Here is an 18,387-nt window from a genome sequence, read left to right as displayed (position 1 = left end):
CACTTCAATTACAATTGTAGGTTGCTAAAACATAAGAATGCATTAGTATATAATGAGATAACTTTGGGAATACTGAGAAATGCATTAAAGAGTAGATTAGATCACTTCTGGGCCATATAACGGTGTAATAGAACTGCATACCAGTAATGAAGGCAACTTCCCAGAGGCACAAAGGAAGTAGTGGTTCTAGTAACAGTTAAAAGTCTCTGTCATTTTCTGTCCTTTTGCTTCCTTTTGGGGCTTTTTTCGTTTAGTTTTTTTTTTTCAACTGATCAGTATGCTTGATAACGATTCTGTCACAGATATAATACCCTGTGATCTTTTGAGGGAAGCATAAAGACAGAATACAAATTTGTGATTGCACTATTAATAATGCAGAAAGGTATAAAATTCATATCTTTTTCATTAAAAGATATCCAAATGGTTAATTTTTGGTCAGACCTGAAGAACTTTTTTGCTTCAATGATTATTGAATGATTATGTACTGCAACATTACATTTTAGCTTCAGCTATTTCACATTTCTGTCTAATTTGAACAACACTTGCTTTACAGTGTTGGTGATGGTTGATGTGTATCTTTACATGTTAATTTTATTCATTTTAGCAATTAACATTTTGCAGCGCATATTCTCACAAATACAAATACAAAAACACTTTCCTGAAAGTGGCGTCACAGGTAGACAAGGTTGTAAAGAAAGCTTTTGGCATACTGGCCTTCATAAATCAAAGTATTGAGTATAGGAGTTGGGATGTTATGGTGAGGTTGTATAAGACATTGGTGAGGCCAACTTTGGAGTATTGTGTGCAGTTCTGGTCACCTAACTACAGGAAGGATATCAGTAAGATTGAGAGAGTGCAGAGAAGATTTACTAGGATGTTGCCAGGTCTTAAGGAGTTGAGTTACAGGGAAAGATTAAACAGGTTAGGACTTTATTCCTTGGAGCGTAGAAGAATGAGGGGAGATTTGATAGAAGTTTAAAAAATTGTGACGGGTATAGACCGAGTAAATGCGAGTAGGCTCTTTCCACTTAGATTAGGAGAAATAAACACGAGAGGACATGGCTTTAGGGTGAAAGGGAAAAGGTTTGGGGGAACATTAGGGGGAGCTTCTTCACTCAGAGAGTGGTGAGAGTGTGGAACGAGCTACCATCTGACGTGGTAAATGCGGGCTCACTCTTAAGTTTTAAGAATAAATTAGAAAGATACATGGATGGGAGAGGTCTGGAGGGTTATGGACTAGGTGCAGGTCAATGGGACTAGCGGAATAATATTTCGGCACAGACTAGAAGGGCTGAATGGCCTGTTTTCTGTGCTGTAGTGTTCTATGGTTCTATATTTTACTGTGTAATAGCTTAATAGCGTTTTGTGATCGTGGAAACGTGTATTGCTTTTGGAATTGTCGTTGATGTCACAAAAGTGATATATGAATTGTGTATATAAGTGCAGTTTATCATTTTGCTTTACTGTGCTTTGTTGGTCTTGTGCTTGTTTTCTGAAAGTTCATTGACATTCAGGAAAAATCTGATTTTCTATGAATTTGCGCAGGTGTTTGGGCTACTGTTTTTTCCTCTGAGTTCGTGAACATTGTCATCCTCAAACAGCAAACAATGCTGAAATGTTTGCAATGTCATGAATGGTCACTCATGTTCTGCCTCCTTGACAGGTCCTGACCACTGTCAAAGATGTGTCAAGCCCATTTGGTTCACTCCACGTGATGATAAGCAGCAGAACCCTTTGGACACAACAAAGGCTAGGGCCCTGGCAACATCCCAGCTGTAATGCTGAAGAACTAGCAGAGTTGCTAGCCAAGCTACTTCAGAACGCAAATCTATCAGCCTCTCCAAGTTGTTGGGGAATTAATAGGAGCCATTACTGATATCATGGAGTAACACTGACTCATCAATAACCTGTGTGCAAAAGTAAAATATTACGAATGCTGGAAATCTGAAATAAAAACAAAGTGTTGGGAATACGAACATGTGAACATATGAAATAGGAGCAGAAGTAGGCCATTTGTCCCCCTGAGCCTGCTCTGCCATTCAATAAGATCATGGCTGATTTGTTGGTGTTTCAAATTCCACATTCCCATCTATCCCCAGCAACCTTTGATTCCCTCACCACACAAGAATCTGTCTACCTCCACGTTAAAAATATTCAATGACCCTGTGTTCCGAAGTCACACAACCCTCAGAAAAAAATCCTTATCTCTGTCCTAAAAGGGCAACCCCTAATTTTAAAATGGTGTCCCCTAGTTCTGGACTCACCCACAAGAGGAAACATCCTTTTCACGTCCACCACCTTGTCAATACCTTTCAGGATCTTTAAGTCATCCCTCACTCTTGTAAATTCCAGTGGAAACAAACCCAATCTGTCTAATCTCTCCCCATAAGACAACCTGCTCTTTCCAGGTTTCAACCTAGTAAACCTCCTCTGAACTGCCTCCAACGCATTTCTATCCTTCCGTAAATATAAATGCTGTGGCTATAAGAGCAGGTCAGAGGCTAGGAATCCTGCAGCAAGTAGCTCACCACCTGACTCCCCACAGCCTGTCCACCATCTACAAGGCACAAGTCAGGAGTGTAATGGAATAGTCTCCACTTGCCTGGATCAATGCAGCTCCAAAAACACTCAAGAAGCTTGACACCATCCAGGACATAGCAGCCCACTTGATTGGCACCCCATCTACAAACATTCACTCCGTCCACCACCGATGCACAGTAGTAGCAATGTGTACCATCTACAAGACGCATTGCAGGAACTCACCGAACTTCCTTAGCCAGCACCTTCCACCTTCCAAACCCACGTCCACTACCATCTAGAAGGACAAAGACAGCAAACACTGTGGAACATCACCTGTAAGCTCCCCTCCAAGCCAGTCACCATTCTGACTCATATATATTGGTGTTCTTTCACTGTAGCTGGGACAAAATCCTGGAACTCCCTCTCTAACAGCATTGTGGGTGTACCTACAGCACATGGACTGCAACGGTTTAAGAAGGCAGCTCACCACCACCACCTTGAGAGTAATTAGGGATGGGTAATAAATGCTGGCTGAGTCAGCAATACCCACACCCCATAAATGAATAATAAAAAAAAATTAGACCAAAACGGCACACAGTATTTGAGATGTGGTCTCACCAATGCCCTGTATACCTAAAGCATAACATCCTTTCTTTTATGCTCAATTCCTCTTGGAATAAAGGATAGCATTCCATTAGCCTTCTTAATTACTTGCTGTACCTGTATTCTAACTTTTTGTGACTCATGCACTAGAACGCCTAGATCCCTCTGCAGCTTGGAATTCTGCACCCGTTCTCCGTCTGAGTAATACTCTGCTTTTTTTATTCTTCCTGCCAAACTGAACAACTTCGCATTTTTCCATAATATACTCCATCTACCACATTTTTGCCCACTCACTCAACCTATCTACATCTGTCTGCAACCTCCTTATGTCCTCTTCACAACATACTTTCCTGCCTACCTTTGTGTCGAATGCAAATTTAGCTGTCATGCCTTCATTCCCCTCATCTAAGTCATTGGTATAAATTGTAAAAAATGAGGGCCTAGCACTAATCCCTGCGGGATTCCACTCGTCCCATCCTGCCAATCAGAAATGGCCCATTTATGCATACTCCTTTTTTCTGCCAGCCAGCCAACCTTCTATCCATGCTGATACCTATGCTGCCTTCTACCCATGCTAATGCCCTACACCATGAGCTTTTATTTTCCACTTTAACCTTTCATGTGGCACGTTATCAAATGCCTTCTGGAAATCCAAGTACAGCACACCGACAGGTCCCCCTTTATCCACAGCACATGTTACTCCTTCAAAGAACTCCAATAAATTGGTTAAACATGATTTCCCTTTCACAAAACCATGCTGACTCTTCCCAATTACCTTGAGTTTCTCTAAGTGCCTAGCTTTAACCCCCTTAATGATTGATTCTAACGCCTTCCCAATGACAGACGTCAAGCTAGTTAGCCTATAGCCAGTTGGCCTATAATTTCCTGTTTTCTGCCTCCTCTCCCTTGAATGGAGGGGCTATATTTGCTACTTAAGTCAGACAGCATCTTTGAAGAGAGAAACAAAGTTACTGCTCCAGTGACCTTGCATCAGAACAGTTCTAGCAAAAGGTCATCAACTTGATACAATGGATGGAATTTAATGCTCCGCACCCACCGTTCCGATAGTGAGTTTGTGGGCTGGGGAAGCCATTTAATCAGGCAGAAGGTTGCGGGATGGGGATACTGATGCCTACCAGACTGTTTCATCCTCGCTCCCCCCCCCCCCAATCAAGCTTTGGTTGGGAAGGGTGGTAGCCTTCCTACTTAGCTGCCAATTGAGGTCCTTGAGTAGCCATTTAAGGGCCTCATCCTGCCCCTATTGGTATTCAACCAATGGTGATGGGCTCGACATCTAGGGATGTCACCCAGCAAACAATGTTAGGCCTGGCGGCGACCTGCTGGTTATTGGGAGCAGCGAATGCAGTAGACTAAATTGAGGGAAGTGCAAGTGAAATGCTGCTTCAGTGTGGAGTGTTTGGGCCCTTGGACGGTGAGGAGAGGGGAAGTAAAGGGGCAGGTGTTGCATCTGCGGTTACATGGGAAGGTGCTGTGGGAGGGGGTTGAGGTGTAGGGGGTGATGGAGGATAGGACCAGGGTGTCCCGGAGGGAACGATCTCTGCGGAATGCTACTGGGGGGGTGAAGGGAAGATGTGTTTGGTGGTGGCATCATGCTGGAGTTGGCATGATGGAGTCCATTCCTCCATCAATTTCACATGGTCCATCTCTGACACTTCCCTTCCCTTCCTGGACCTCTCTGTCTCAATTTCTGGTGATAGACTGTCCACCAATATCCATTACAAGCCTACCGACTCCCACAGCTACCTCGACTAAAGCTCCTCAAACCCCGCTTCCTGTAAGGACTCCATCCCATTCTCTCAGTTCCTTCGCCTCCGTCGCATCTGTTCTGATGATGCCACTTTCAAAAACAGTTCCTCTGACATGTCCTCCTTTTTTCTTAACCGAGGTTTTCCACCCACGGTGGTTGACAGGGCCCTCAACCGTGTCCGGCCCATCTCCTGCGCATCCGCCCTCACACCTTCCTCTCCCTCCCAGAACCATGATAGGGTCCTCCTTGTCCTCACTTATCACCCCACCAGCCTCCACATTCAAAGGATCATCCTCCGCCATTTCCGCCAACTCCAACATGATGTCACCACCAAACACATCTTCCCTTCACCCCCCTGGCACCATTCCGCAGGGATCTTTCCCTCTGGGACACACTGGTCCACTCCTTCATCACCACCCCCTACACTTCAACCCCCTCCCACGGCACCTTCCCATGTAACTGCAGAAGGTGCAACACCTGCCCCTTTACTTCCCTTTTCCTCACCATCCAAGGGCCCAAACACTCCTTTCAAGTGAAGCAGCATTTCACTTGCACTTCCCTCAATTTAGTCTACTGCATTCGCTGCTCCCAATGCGGTTTCCTCTACATTGGAGAGACCAAACGCAGACTGGGTGACCGCTTTGGGGAACACCTTTGCTCTGTCCGCAAGCATGACCCAGACCTCCCTGTCGCTTGCCATTTCAACACTCCACCCTGCTCTCATGCCCACATGTCCGTCCTTGGCCTGCTGCATTGTTCCAGTGAAGTTCAACGCAAACTGGAGGAACAGCACCTCATCTTCTGATTAGGCACTTTACAGCCTTCTGGACTGAATATTGAGTGCAACAATTTTAGATCGTGAACTCTCTCCTCCATCCCCAACCCCTTTCCGATCCCCATTTTTTCCAAATATTTATATAGATTTTTCTTTTCCCACCTATTTCCATTATTTTTAAATGTATTTCCATCCATTGTTTTATCTCTGCCTTTTAGCCTATTTTGATCCCTTCCCCCCACCCCACCCCCACTAGGGCTATCTGTACCTTTATTATCCCATTCCTTAGATAATATCACCAACTTCAACACTTCTTTGTCCTTTTGTCTATGACATCTTTTGGTTATCTCCACCTATCACTGGCCCTCTATCCAGCTCTACCTGTCCCACCCCCTCCCCCCCCTTAAACCAGCTTATATTTCACCTCTTTTCTATTTTTCCTTAGTTCAGTTGAAAAGTCATACGGACTCGAAAGGTTAACTGTGTTCCTCTCCGCAGATGCTGTCAGACCTGCTGAGTTTTTCCAGGTATTTTTGTTTTTATTTCATCAATATCTTGTTCACTTTAGCTCCTACTAGAACCATTTGGTATCAGATCTCGTTACAATCTTGATCCAGATGTGGATGAAAGAACTGAATGTCAGAGGAGAGGTGACAGCAGCTGCCTTTGACATAAAAGCAGCACTCCATATGATCCCAAGAAGTCTTAGCATATGTGAGGTTAGTTAAAAGGAAACGCCCAGGTGGATAGCAATGATTTGATTGACCTTGCAATCACCCTGCTGTAACCTGGATATTGTTCAGCATCTTGAAGGTTATTAATCTTTACCCATCTGGACAAGTTGTGTGTATTTCATCTCACTCCTCACTTGAGCTTTGTTGATAGACTCGTGATATTGAAGAGGCTTTGATGGTGGTGAGGTGAGGCACTTAAAGTGCAGTCAGTGTCAGCCTTGGTGTTGTGGTCATGTTGTTGCTAATGGCAAAGTCCAGTTACATTTCTGGTCAATGGAAACCTCAAGGATTTTTTTTTTTTGAAAAATATACTTTATTCATAAAATATCTGAATGAACATTACAAAACATTTCTAAATCGCCATCATAAAAAGTGCAATCAGATTCAACTTTTACACGTGGATCACGAGGTGCTTCAGTACAATCAATGAATATTACAGTCATTTCAATATGGTCATTGTAGACAGTCAGACAATGCAATGGTATTGGAGTTATTAACATACATCATGTTGCACTCTGAGGTGCTTCAATTATAATACAATTAGTATTCAATGCATACTTTCATTACGAGCCGTACAGCCCGGGGGATGGTCTAAAGAATTCCCAGCCCCTCAGTGCACTATGGTAGAAAGGTTTTAGACAGCGACCTTTCCCCTTTGCGGCGGCAGCCCCAAGCTTTAGTGCGCCCCTCACGTAGTCCCGGACCTTGGAATGTGCCAGTCTGCAACACTCGGTCGGGGACAGCTCTTTGCACTGGAAGACCGACAAGTTTCGGGCAGACCAAAGAGCGTCTTTCACTGAGTTGATGATCCTCCAGCTGCAGTTGATGGAAACCTCAAGGATATTGATGGTGGAGTTTGGGTTGATGGAGTTAAAATTGACAAAGGAAGGTAATTGTGATTTTTAGGTGCTCATCCTCCATGCAGCCCCGTGACTTTGCTGAAGAAGGGTAACATTTTCACCTATCTTTAGTTGCTTTATCAATGACTTTATCACCACCATATGTTCGAGTTGGGTGTTCATTAATCATGCTTACATTGTTCATCTCCACACACCTCTCATCTGCATAAAAAAAGCTTGGGCTGACAGGTGGTAGGTAACATTCATGCCACATAAGTGCAAGGAAATACCCCTCCAACAAGAGAAGGCCCAATCTTCTCTGCTGACCTCCTGCATATCTTTGACGTTATCATTGAACTGAAACGTAATTGGACTTGCCTTCATCAGCATTGTGGCTGCAACGTACTGGATACACTTTGAATTTGACACTTACTGACCCACCAAAACCTCTAACATTATGATTCCATCTACAAGCTTCAAGTGGGCAGTGTGATGGAACACTCACGACTTGCATATGTGGGTACAGCCGCAGTAACGTTTGAAGCTAGATGTCATCCAGGACCAATCAGATTGAATGAGTGCCAGCTTTCCCTATATATCCACTTATTCTATCATTGGTGTATTGTGGTTGCAGTATGTACAGGCTATAGGACGCACTGCAACAAATTCCTACCCAATGTTCTCTACCATCGAGATGGACAAAACCAGCTATGTCATAGGGCCACCATCACCTTCCAGGTTCCATCCAAATCACACATCTTCCTTACTTGGAATTATATTGCTGTTCCACCTTCATCACTGGGTCAGTGTCTTTACATCATCAACATCAGGTTCTGCAATAATTCAAGTAACTGGGGATGTGGCAATAAAGGTGATCTTGCCAGCATTGCTGACATCCTGAACATAATGAAAAAGGAATTTTGAGCTAACCTCATGATGTGGAGGGAAAAAAACCATTGATGAATAGAGTTAGACAATGGCCAAACAGACAGCAATTTTTAATTTCTATTTACTTTCCGTGCAACTTATTTAATGGGGAGTGTGGTGGGGAGCGAATTGGTGTAATATGGTCACAAACAGGATGATCTCAGAATATTCTCCTTGAGAGAAAATGCCTAGTTTTGCTTGGTATTATTGTTCATCAGAAATAAGCCTATCACCTCCGCTCTAACTCTCTCTCTTGCTGAAACATGATCTCTCCTTGCAACAATTTTCACTTACATTTGACACTGAAAATTGAATTCTGTTACATTTTGTGATAATATAAATGCAACATGCCTTCAGTTTGGCACCCAATTTTCAGTTTAAAGATTGTAGGGGCATAACAGTTCTATTACTGGACTAGTAATCCTGAAACCTGCACTAATGACCTGGAGACATCAGTTCAAATCCCACCATGGCAGCTCGGGAATTTAAATTCAGTAAAATAAATCTGGAATGAATAAATGGTATTAATAATGCTGACCATAAAGCTACTGGATTGTCATAAAATTCCATCTGGTTCAGGAGCAACCTTTAGGGAAGGAAATCTGCCATCCTTACCTGATGACTCTACTATGTGACTCCAGACCACAACAATGTGGTTGACTCTTAACTGTCCTCTCAAATCACCTAGCAAGCCATTCATTTGTCAAGAAGGCAGCTCAACACCACCTTCTTAAGGACAATTGGGCAGCAAATGCTGGCCTCACTTGGGATGCCCACATCCCATGAATGAATAAAACAAATGGCTTATGTTATGATGGAAGTGAGTAAAATCTACTTTAATGGTCCCCCAAGGGCACAGAATACTGAATTCATCTAGTCTGCTACGAAGTCTGACTTTACAAAGTCAAATATTTACATGAGCTTAGACCTTTGTCCAGTAATATAGTAAAAATTGAGGACTGGACTGCAACCCTAATTAGATCTTTCAGAAGTCCAGTCTATTAATATTCATAAAAAGAAAACACAGATGCAACTTATTCACACAAGATGCAACAGTCCTCAATGAATACTTCGCATTGGTCTTCACAATGGAAAAGGTTGATGCAGGTATAGACATCAGAGTGGAGGGCTGAGAATATTAGAGGAAATTAACAGAGTGAGAGGAGATACTAGCAGATTTAGCGGCCTTAAAAGTAGATGAATCTGCAGGTCCGCTTGAGATGTATCTCAGACTGTTGAGGGAGGCAAGGGAAGAGTTATCAGGGGCCCTGGCAGTAATTTTCAAATCCTCTCTGGCCACAGGTGAGGTGCCAGAGGACTGGAGGAGTGCTAATGTTGTCCCATTGTTTAAAAAAAGGAGGAAGGGATAGACTAAAGAAATTACAGGACTGACTACAGCCAGTCAGTCTAACCTTGGTGGTGGGGAAGCTACTAGAAAGAATTCTGAGGGACAGAATATATTTGCACTTGGAGAGACACGGATTAATCGGGGATAGTCAGCATGGGTTTGTTAAGGGAAGGTAGTTTTGACAAATTTGATTTTTTTTCGAGGAGTTTACCAGGAGTGTTGATGAGGGTAATGCATTTGATGTGGTCTGCATGGACTTTAGCAAGGCTTTTATAAGTCCCTCATGGCAGACTGGTCAAGAAAGCATGGGATCCAAGGCAAAGTGGCACGTTGGATCCAAAATTGGCTGTTACATTTGGCTGAGAGGCAGGAAGCAGAGGATGATGGTAGAGAGATGTTTCTGTGACTGGAAGTCTGTTTCCAGTGGGGTTCCGCAGGGCTCGGTGCTGGGGCCCTTGCTGTTTGTGGTGTACATAAATGATTTGGACTGAAATGTAGGAGGTATGATCAAGAAGTTCACGGATGACATGAAAATTGGTAGGATGGTAAATAATGAGGAGGATAGCCTTAAACTGCAGGATGATATCAATGGACTGGTCAGGTGGGCAGAGCAGTGGCAAATGGAACTCAACCCACAAAAGTGTGAGGATGCACTTGGGGGAAGGCTAACAAGGCAAGGGATTACACTATGAATGATAGGACCCTGGAAAGTACTGAGGATCAGAGGGTCTTTGGTGTGCATATCCACAGATCCCTGAAGGTAGTAGAGCAGGTGGTTAAGAAGGAATGTGGGATACTTGCCTTTATTAGCCGAGGCATAGAATACAAGAGCAGTGAGGTTATGCTGGAACTGTATAAGACGCTGGTTAGGCCACAGCTGGAGTACTACGTGCAGTTCTGGTCACCACATTATAGGAAGGATGTGATTGCACTGGAGAAGGTACAGAGGAGATTTACCAGGATGCTGCCTGGGCTGGAGGGTCTGAGCTATGAAGAAAGACTGGATAGGCCGGGGTTGTTTTCCTTGGAGCAGCGAAGGTTGAGAGGGGACCTGATAGAGGTGTGTAATATTATGAGGGGCATAGGTGGGTAGGAAGGCACTTTTTCCATTAGTAGAGGGGTCAATAACCAGGGGGCATAGATTTAAAGTAAGAGGTAGAAGACTAAGAGGGGAGTTGAGAAATATTTTGACCCAGAGGGTGGTGGGAGTCTGGAATTCACTTCCTGAAAGGGCGGTTGTGTCAGAAACTCTCGTAACATTTAAGAAGTATTTAGATATTCACTGTGTTGCCATAGCCTCCAGGGCTATGGGCCAAGCGCTGGCAAATGGGATTAGTATAGTCAGATCTTTGTTGAGCAGCGTGGACACTGTGGGCCGAATGGCCTCTTTCTGTAAACGTCGATGAGTCTATATGTTGCTAAGTTAAATGTTATGGTGGGGGGGTGGCGGCAGCGAGGAAGCAGGGTGTGAGATAGTTTCATTGCATTGTTGTTCACAAAAAGCCCTACAGGAACTATTTGAATATGCTGGACTGCAACTGTCATTTGCATCTAGAGGGATTGCCGTTTACCGGCAATAAAGTGAGAATGACACATTAAGCTATTTTTTTTTAGATGCAGAAATCTTGTCTTTTAAAGATGTAGCATCTGTTTAATTTACATATACTTTAAACCAAAAGCTCCAAACTGCTGCATTATTGTATCTCAGTTGTTACATCGTCCTCCAAAAATAGTAAATACGGAATAATTGAAGTGTGTAGTTTTTTTACAGTATAGGCAGGGGTGTGATTTTTAATAAATTCTGCGTGCAAGTACAGATTGATTTTAATAGTAGGCAATGGCTCAGTCGGTTGTTACTCCAGATTCTTTCAAATACCAGGTTTCTTCATTTGTTTTTAGACTGCACCGCCTCCATTGTTTTAAAAAAAAGTATTTAAAATATGCACAGTGTGACGCTTGTAGCTTTCAGTTGCAGCAATTAAATAGAAACATCAAAAATAATGCAATCAGACCAGCATTCTTTGGTAGCACTATGAATGCTGGAGAGCAGCTTGGTACATTCTTTCGGAGGAGGAGGTTGGGAATTTTTCAGCAGTCATTACGATCAGCGCAATAATTCTGCCAATACAGGAAGGGAAATGCATTGGCTGCTGACTGGGCAAAGATCACGTGAACTAAGTGAAACAAGCTGATGAGTTTTGTTGATTTGTTTCCTGTTTTCTGTTTTCCCCGGGAGCAAGCTGAGTGCTCTGAATTTTGAAAGGTCTTCAGCTCAGTTTCAGCATGTAGTACTTTGGCTAATGTTTGGGAGGAGTGGGAAGTGGGTAATTACTTTAGCTAACTGGTTAGTAGTTAGATTTTTACCGGAGTACCAGAAAGATCTTGGCAACTTGCCCACTTTCAGCAATCTCATTGGTTAAAGGTAAGCATCTTTCTTTCTGTAATATCTGTTCACTGTTTACGCTGACTTCCTCTACATAAAAAGCTTATTACTGGAAGCGCTGAGATAGTGACTCTGCTTCTCGGGTGTGTGGGTGTAATTATTTCGGTTTTGCTTCTCAAAGGATATTTTTAGACATTTAAGATTAAAAGTTTTTTGGTTGAAACAGTTTTGGTGTCTGTGTTTATAGTGAAATAAAGGTGTGTAAATTTGTTATAAAGATAGATATAAGGGACCCTGGAAGGATAAACCTGTAATTTTCAGCAGTGATACATAACTGTTATGTATCATATTTGAGAAATATTCCTTTATATAACAAGTAACATTGATATATCTGTTGACATTTTGTTACATTTACAGATACCTTGTAATTTAGTTTTTTGTTGATGCCATATCAAGCATAGTTTTGTATCTCTTAAACTATCTGTTAATTCAATCTTTTCAAACTATCCATTAATTCAATCTTTTCACTTGATTGATCTGCAATGAAATTTGACAAGACTAAAAAGTAGTGACGAAAAAACTCAGGAGATATGCACATTGAGATGAATGAGTCTGAATGGATGCTGCATGTGACGCTGAATTATGTTGATTGTTAGGTGGACTGAAAGATCCTTTTGCATTCATATCTCCTTATCAACATATGTATAGCATTTTGACCGATGTTCTTTAGGACAGTTATTTAAAAAATACTCATGCTCCTTAGATTTACCTTTGGGATGTATCCGTTCTGCCTTGCTGGTAGATCTCTTTGCGTCCTGGTGTTGGGTTCTCCACTGGGCTGACAGGTGACAGTTGTTGTCCAGTCAAAGGTGCTTGAGTCATTGGTGTCTTCAAGTAATATACCTGCATGGTAGCCCCTCTGTTCTGATGTGAATAACCTTTTATTCCAAGCTGCTTCTGCCATCAGAGTATTTTTATGTGATTTGAGAGTATATTACTTCTCTTTGATTTTATTCAAGTTCGCCTTTTCATCAAAATCCTGAAGGGGTGGGGGGGGGGTGGGGCGGTGCGGTACTAAATGGAGTGGGAAGGTTTCACCATTGTTAACTAACATCCTTTAAAAGAAGAGTATATAACTCCATGTGTAAGAAACATAGAAGCACTTTTTTTAATAAAGAAAAAACTTGGATAAAATGACAAAGAATGAGTAGTGATTTTAAAGCAGCAATTTTGCTGATCACAAACTGCGCTCCTCCAGTTTTCAGATCATTAAAATTGGATAGAGTTGCAGCTGTATAAATTGCAGTTTGCTCTCGATTACCTGTTACAGGGTGGTAGCGTCACAGCAACAAAAATATTTCCCCTCTTTCTAGCCCTTCCTGCCATATGACCTGATTATACCTGGATTTTTTCTGAATAAAAGCTGCTGCACTTCCTCCTCCATTTAACTAGAAAACTGCTGCTACCTTTGGAAAAGCGACACAGTAGCAAACCTTGTAGCGCTGTAAATGTTTCTAAGTATGAAAAAAATGATATCTAATAAATTTAGGACTTTGATTCTAAATGTCTAAATTGCATTAGGACTTTGCATCTAGATGTCTGAATTGCATTAGGACTTTGCATCTAAATGTCTGATTTGCATTCTTGTAAACCCCCACTTCCCCCACTCAATTGATTAAATACATAAAATGCATTTTTAATTTTTTGTACTGGTCATTCCCAACCCATGCACTATCGTTGCCCATGAAAACTGACTGGTTACAGGTGACAATCCTGTATCAATGTCTTTCTGAAACGGACCTGCAAGAGGTGCACGAGAATGGCTTCATTACTCCAGCCAGCAACTTACTGTGACAACAGATCTGAGATTGGAAACTCGCTGCCGAGGGTAATTTTTAGGAACATAAGAACATATTAAATGATCTTATAATCAGGTCATATGGCAGGAAGGGCTAGAGAGGGGAAATATTTTTGTTATTTTACAACAATCTGCAGTCACTACTGCCATCAACATAAATTAAAATTGCTCCTACTGTGTGAAGGATTGAGGGTATAAACCTGCAACCTCCTGCTCTGTGGTATACTGTCCCAAAATGTTGAACCTCTAAAGTTTTAAAATTGAATGAAGAGTATGATAGTTTATAACTTTTTAAAAATGTTTTAATTAGCATAGTCTTCATACGACAGCAACAACTCCCATAGGGCCAAAGAAATGTGTAGCCTGTTAGTGACAGTTACTGTGCTATATGGGTTGTTAGCTTTGTGTAAAAAAAAATTATGCTGTGGGATCATGTGGGTCATTCATAATGTATACCTACCAGTGGCAATTTGTCCTTCTAATTGGGCTGAACATCCACAGCTTTTCTTAACCCTGCAAGGCTTTTGCAGTAGATCAGTTCTAAAGTACAACAATTTGACAAAACTTTTGAGAGTTTTTGTTTAAATTTCTGAGGATCAAGATGAATTGTTGAATAGTTGCACTACTACATCACCTTTTGGGAAGTGCCTGAGGTTAGTAAATTGCCCTTTCCACTTAATGAGTCAAAATCTGGTGCTGTAATGAGGAAGCAAAGTAACTACACTGTGAGTTAATTTCTTACTGTCGAATTAGTCAAACCACTGTGCTGTTCATTTTTACCAGTTCAAACAGATGCTTCCTCAAATTGGTGCAGAATGTGTACATTCTGCACCTGCATGTGCATTTGTGCATAAGGATGTTTACATCTATATGTATAATAAATAAGTTTGAACACTTAGGGTGGAGTAATAAGTAAAAAGATTCTTCGTGTTGGATGTCAACCTTTAGAGATCGTAGAGTCCATAGAGGCCGCATTGATTTAGAATCTACATTTTAATCTTTGAGGCTACCTGGAGTGGGGTTTGAACTCTTCAACTTCTGACCCTGAGGTAAGAATGCAAGCATTTAGCCAAGTTGGCCAAATCCCAAGAGCCTTTCACACTCAGCTGTTAACCGCATCACAGGCTCTAACGATGGAATTTCATCAAGAAGGTGTGCAAGGTAGTTAAACTATGGTAAGCACAGGCTGTTGGAAAAGGTAAAGTGCTGTGATAGCAGGCACTAAGTTCTGAGACATTTTATGAAATAATAGGTTGACATAGGAGTTGTAGTGCATACACAACATTTAATTCGTATGGTTGGAGAAGATATCTACAATAAGTTGATCTCTTCTAAAACTCTTGATAATATTTAGTGTCTGTTTTACATATGCAAGACATCTTGAGTCATATTGGGTGGGCCATCCTAATGTGCCAACTTGTTGATGACACTGGAGACCTGAACTATTTTCATGGCCGTGTCTCATTCAAATATTCATGGTGAGCTGTTGGCGCTATTCATGCTACTGATTTGCAGCTCACCCACTGGGCTGCTAGGAGTAATGGCAGTACTGCTGCTATTTAAAGGACACCTGCGCCGCTTAGAGAACAGCACTTACTTAGTCAAACTTTGGCACCGTTTCTTCATGCTGAGAGCAGCACATAACTGCAGCCAGGGTCCCTGCATTTTCAGATGATGCTATGGAGGGTGGTGGTGGAGAACGTCAGCAGGAAGGTGGTGCTCTTAGCTAATGATGAGTGGTGGGTGCCCAGAAGTAGCATAGCAATGGAGAGTGTGGCTGCCACTGTCAAACAAGTCCAATGACTTAACCAGAGCTACTAAAGTAAGACTCCCATTCACATCTCACTGGTGTACACACATGCAATCCTGGTAATTGTCTCAGAGATTTTTGCTTCTCAAGTCCAATTTTCCGATCTTGTTCATGCAAAAATAGCAAAAAATAATGATGTTGGCCGTCTTTTTCATTTTGCCTTTATTAATGGTTTTCCAATTTCTGCCAGTTAATGAAACTACGATATATTCCAGGTTGTGTTTTTTGGAATAATTTGCAGCTTTCCGTAAAACCCATTGCTTAGGTCATACTGCAGCTGGTAATATGGTTATATTTATCTGGAATTACAATTCTGCTTTTCTTTGAAGGTGTACCATTGGTAATTCTGTGGATAGTACATTTTCAGTCACTTGAATATGAATGTGAATTTTGCTTTTGGTACAGGAGCAATCCCAATGATGCTTTTTGTTTAATGTATTGGATATTTCACTGCACTAACCGTCCAAGACTCGTATCACAATCTAAACATTTTCCTTTTCTTAAATTTCACTTGGAAATTTGAGTATTTCACCAGTTATTGTTTAATGGATTTGTCTGGCTCACTGGTTATTGATCATTTTAGATCGGTATTTGGAATTTCATTTTTTACTCTAAACATAACAATGAATGATTTCTGTGTGTAAAAAAGCATGTAGTCTCACTGTTTTATTTAGAGGAGTTGTATACTGACTTTCAAAATCTTGTAATTGATGTTTTGTCATTTTGACTAATGTCACAGGTCTGGGAGTGTCAACTGTAAAACTCTTCATTCTGTATTATCAGAATACTTAGTCATTTTTGATCAAAGAACTCAGTGATTTATTTTGGGGCTGCTGCTTGTTAATCACCACCCCATTTTGCATGAAAAAGTTTTTAAAAATGGAGGCATTTTAAGTATTTTGGAGTCTCTGTTCAAATAGAAAAACATTTTTCCACTCCCTGCCTGAAGGGCATAATTCACTTGGTTTATGAAAGATAACTGGTTTTAACACACAAATGTTATATAGTACAAATTGTAAATAAATTACGCAATAGACAGGCTGAAAGTTGTATTTGTCACAAGCCGTTTTAGTAATATTATTTGCCTGCCACTTTTTAAGATGTGCATAACTTTGTTCTTCCCTCCCCAAAACCTCTTACTCGTTTGCTTGTCCTCTAACTATTGATTTATAATAGTTATTTAAGATAGAGATGTGTTCATCTCTCCCTCTCCAACCTTGTTGCATATTTACATCATCAACCACAACAATATACACTTTTAAAGCACAAGCAAAAAGAAACCAAGGTGTTTCACAAAATGTTCAAACAGTGAACACACACACCTAGAGTATGAAAAATTGGTTGCAAAGATGGATTTTAAAAGAGTTTTTCTGGAGAGGCAGAAAGGTTTATCAAGAACAGGTCAGGACCGAGGCAGCTGAAGCATCTGACACCAAATGAGTGTGGAGTAAGGATTGGAGCATGAGGCAGGCACTATAAGGCTGAAAGAGATTCCAGCATCGGGTGAAACCAGGGAGGATTTCCATTTAATATGTTGAATGCTAAGGAATCGAATTAAAGGATGCAGTTGAATTGGCAAGCAGGACTCAATATTGGCAGGATAAAGATGACAAAGTTTAGGATAAGTTGATGTTTACGGAGAATGAGAAGACAACAAGGGCAGAATTGGAGTAATCAAATCTGGGGGATGACAGAGTTTCATTGAAGGTACTGAGGTAAGATGGAAATGAGCAATTTTGTGGTAGTGGAAATTGTTTCCTTTAGTGATGTATAGAATATGGGATTTAAAGCTCAAGCTTTCCTAACTAACTTCAGAGTCAAATAGACAATAAACTAATACACTGCCTGGTTCAAGTTGAGCAGTTGGGTGGAAGGGAGATGGAGTGAATAATAAAGGAACAGAATTTGTTTCAGGAGCCAAGAATGATGGCTTCAAACTTCCAACTGTTGGGATGGTGAAAATTAATTCAGCAGCTTTTCATCAGTGTGAATTAACATTGGGTTAATGCAGGGAAAACTTCATCCCAAACCTCATTGTTATCTCAAATCTTGCTCAGTGATTTTAAATTATATAAAATATTGAGAGGGACAAATGTTTCACTTTTTTTTCTTTCTTTTCCCAATGGCTAACACCTTGGCTTGTAAACTTTCTACCTGTGACACGAGGTGCCAGGATGCACTGAATACGTATGCAGGCTGAAAGCCAAGTCCTGTGGTACACCTGTTACTGACACAAAGTCGCCCAGGATTTGTCCAGCTTAAAAAAAAAATTTCCAATTTAAACCCCAGGCTCCAGACAGTGTAATAGGCCTGTATGGCAGAAAACTTCATAGCAAATCAAGAATTGGGTAATTTGTATACATTGTCATAAATATTGGTATTAATATTACACTAACTTGAAATTACAGCCAAAAGTGTGAAGAAATTATTTGAGCAATTTAGTGGGTTTTGTGCTACTTGTTGATTTGTGAATGCTATCTTTTGAAGGGGAAAAATGAAGGCCTTTGCTCAATTTTCTGCTGATTCTTCATTTCTCCTTTTGTTCTTTTTCATACTGTGACAGAAAATTTACAATGGTGCTAGAGCTAGTGAGGCCCTCCATTTTTCTGGACCTGCTGTCTGAGGTAGTAATAATTCAAGTCCTTTTTCAAACAAAATAAAAGGTTTATTGTTTAAAATTAAGTGAGTAAGCAGTCATGTTGGTAATTGCCCACCTCTTACCTTTCAATGTTTGACAACAATGGCTGAGCTTATTGCTAGATTTTCACACAAACATAGTATTGGACAAGTGAGTTTGAAAAGGTGAAAAGAATAAGGAAACA

At 41.2% G+C, this 18,387-nt stretch overlaps 1 protein-coding gene and 1 non-coding gene across 16 annotated transcripts in view; both read left to right on the top strand.

Moving 5' to 3' along the window:
- LOC144688446 (nuclear receptor coactivator 3-like) overlaps positions 1-18,387 on the top strand; it is a 264,554-nt gene that overhangs the window by 166,569 nt on the left and 79,598 nt on the right. For 2 of the 15 annotated variants that reach the window (XM_078554994.1, XM_078554992.1), the window contains exon 1: positions 11,767-11,936. The exons of the other annotated variants lie outside the window; for them this stretch is intronic. The gene's annotated coding sequence lies outside the window, so the exon portion shown is untranslated. Of the gene's footprint in view, positions 1-11,766; positions 11,937-18,387 lie in introns of those variants that run through there. 15 annotated transcript variants of the gene reach the window in all.
- Positions 12,647-12,884, top strand: LOC144689300 (small nucleolar RNA SNORA53). Its single transcript, XR_013578631.1, has one exon. It is a non-coding gene; the product is annotated as a small nucleolar RNA SNORA53 (small nucleolar RNA).

The sequence above is a fragment of the Cetorhinus maximus genome, chromosome 13 (assembly GCF_964194155.1).
Source record: "Cetorhinus maximus chromosome 13, sCetMax3.hap1.1, whole genome shotgun sequence".
Lineage (NCBI taxonomy): Eukaryota > Metazoa > Chordata > Chondrichthyes > Lamniformes > Cetorhinidae > Cetorhinus > Cetorhinus maximus.
This window is presented reverse-complemented; position numbering and strand designations above follow the sequence as displayed.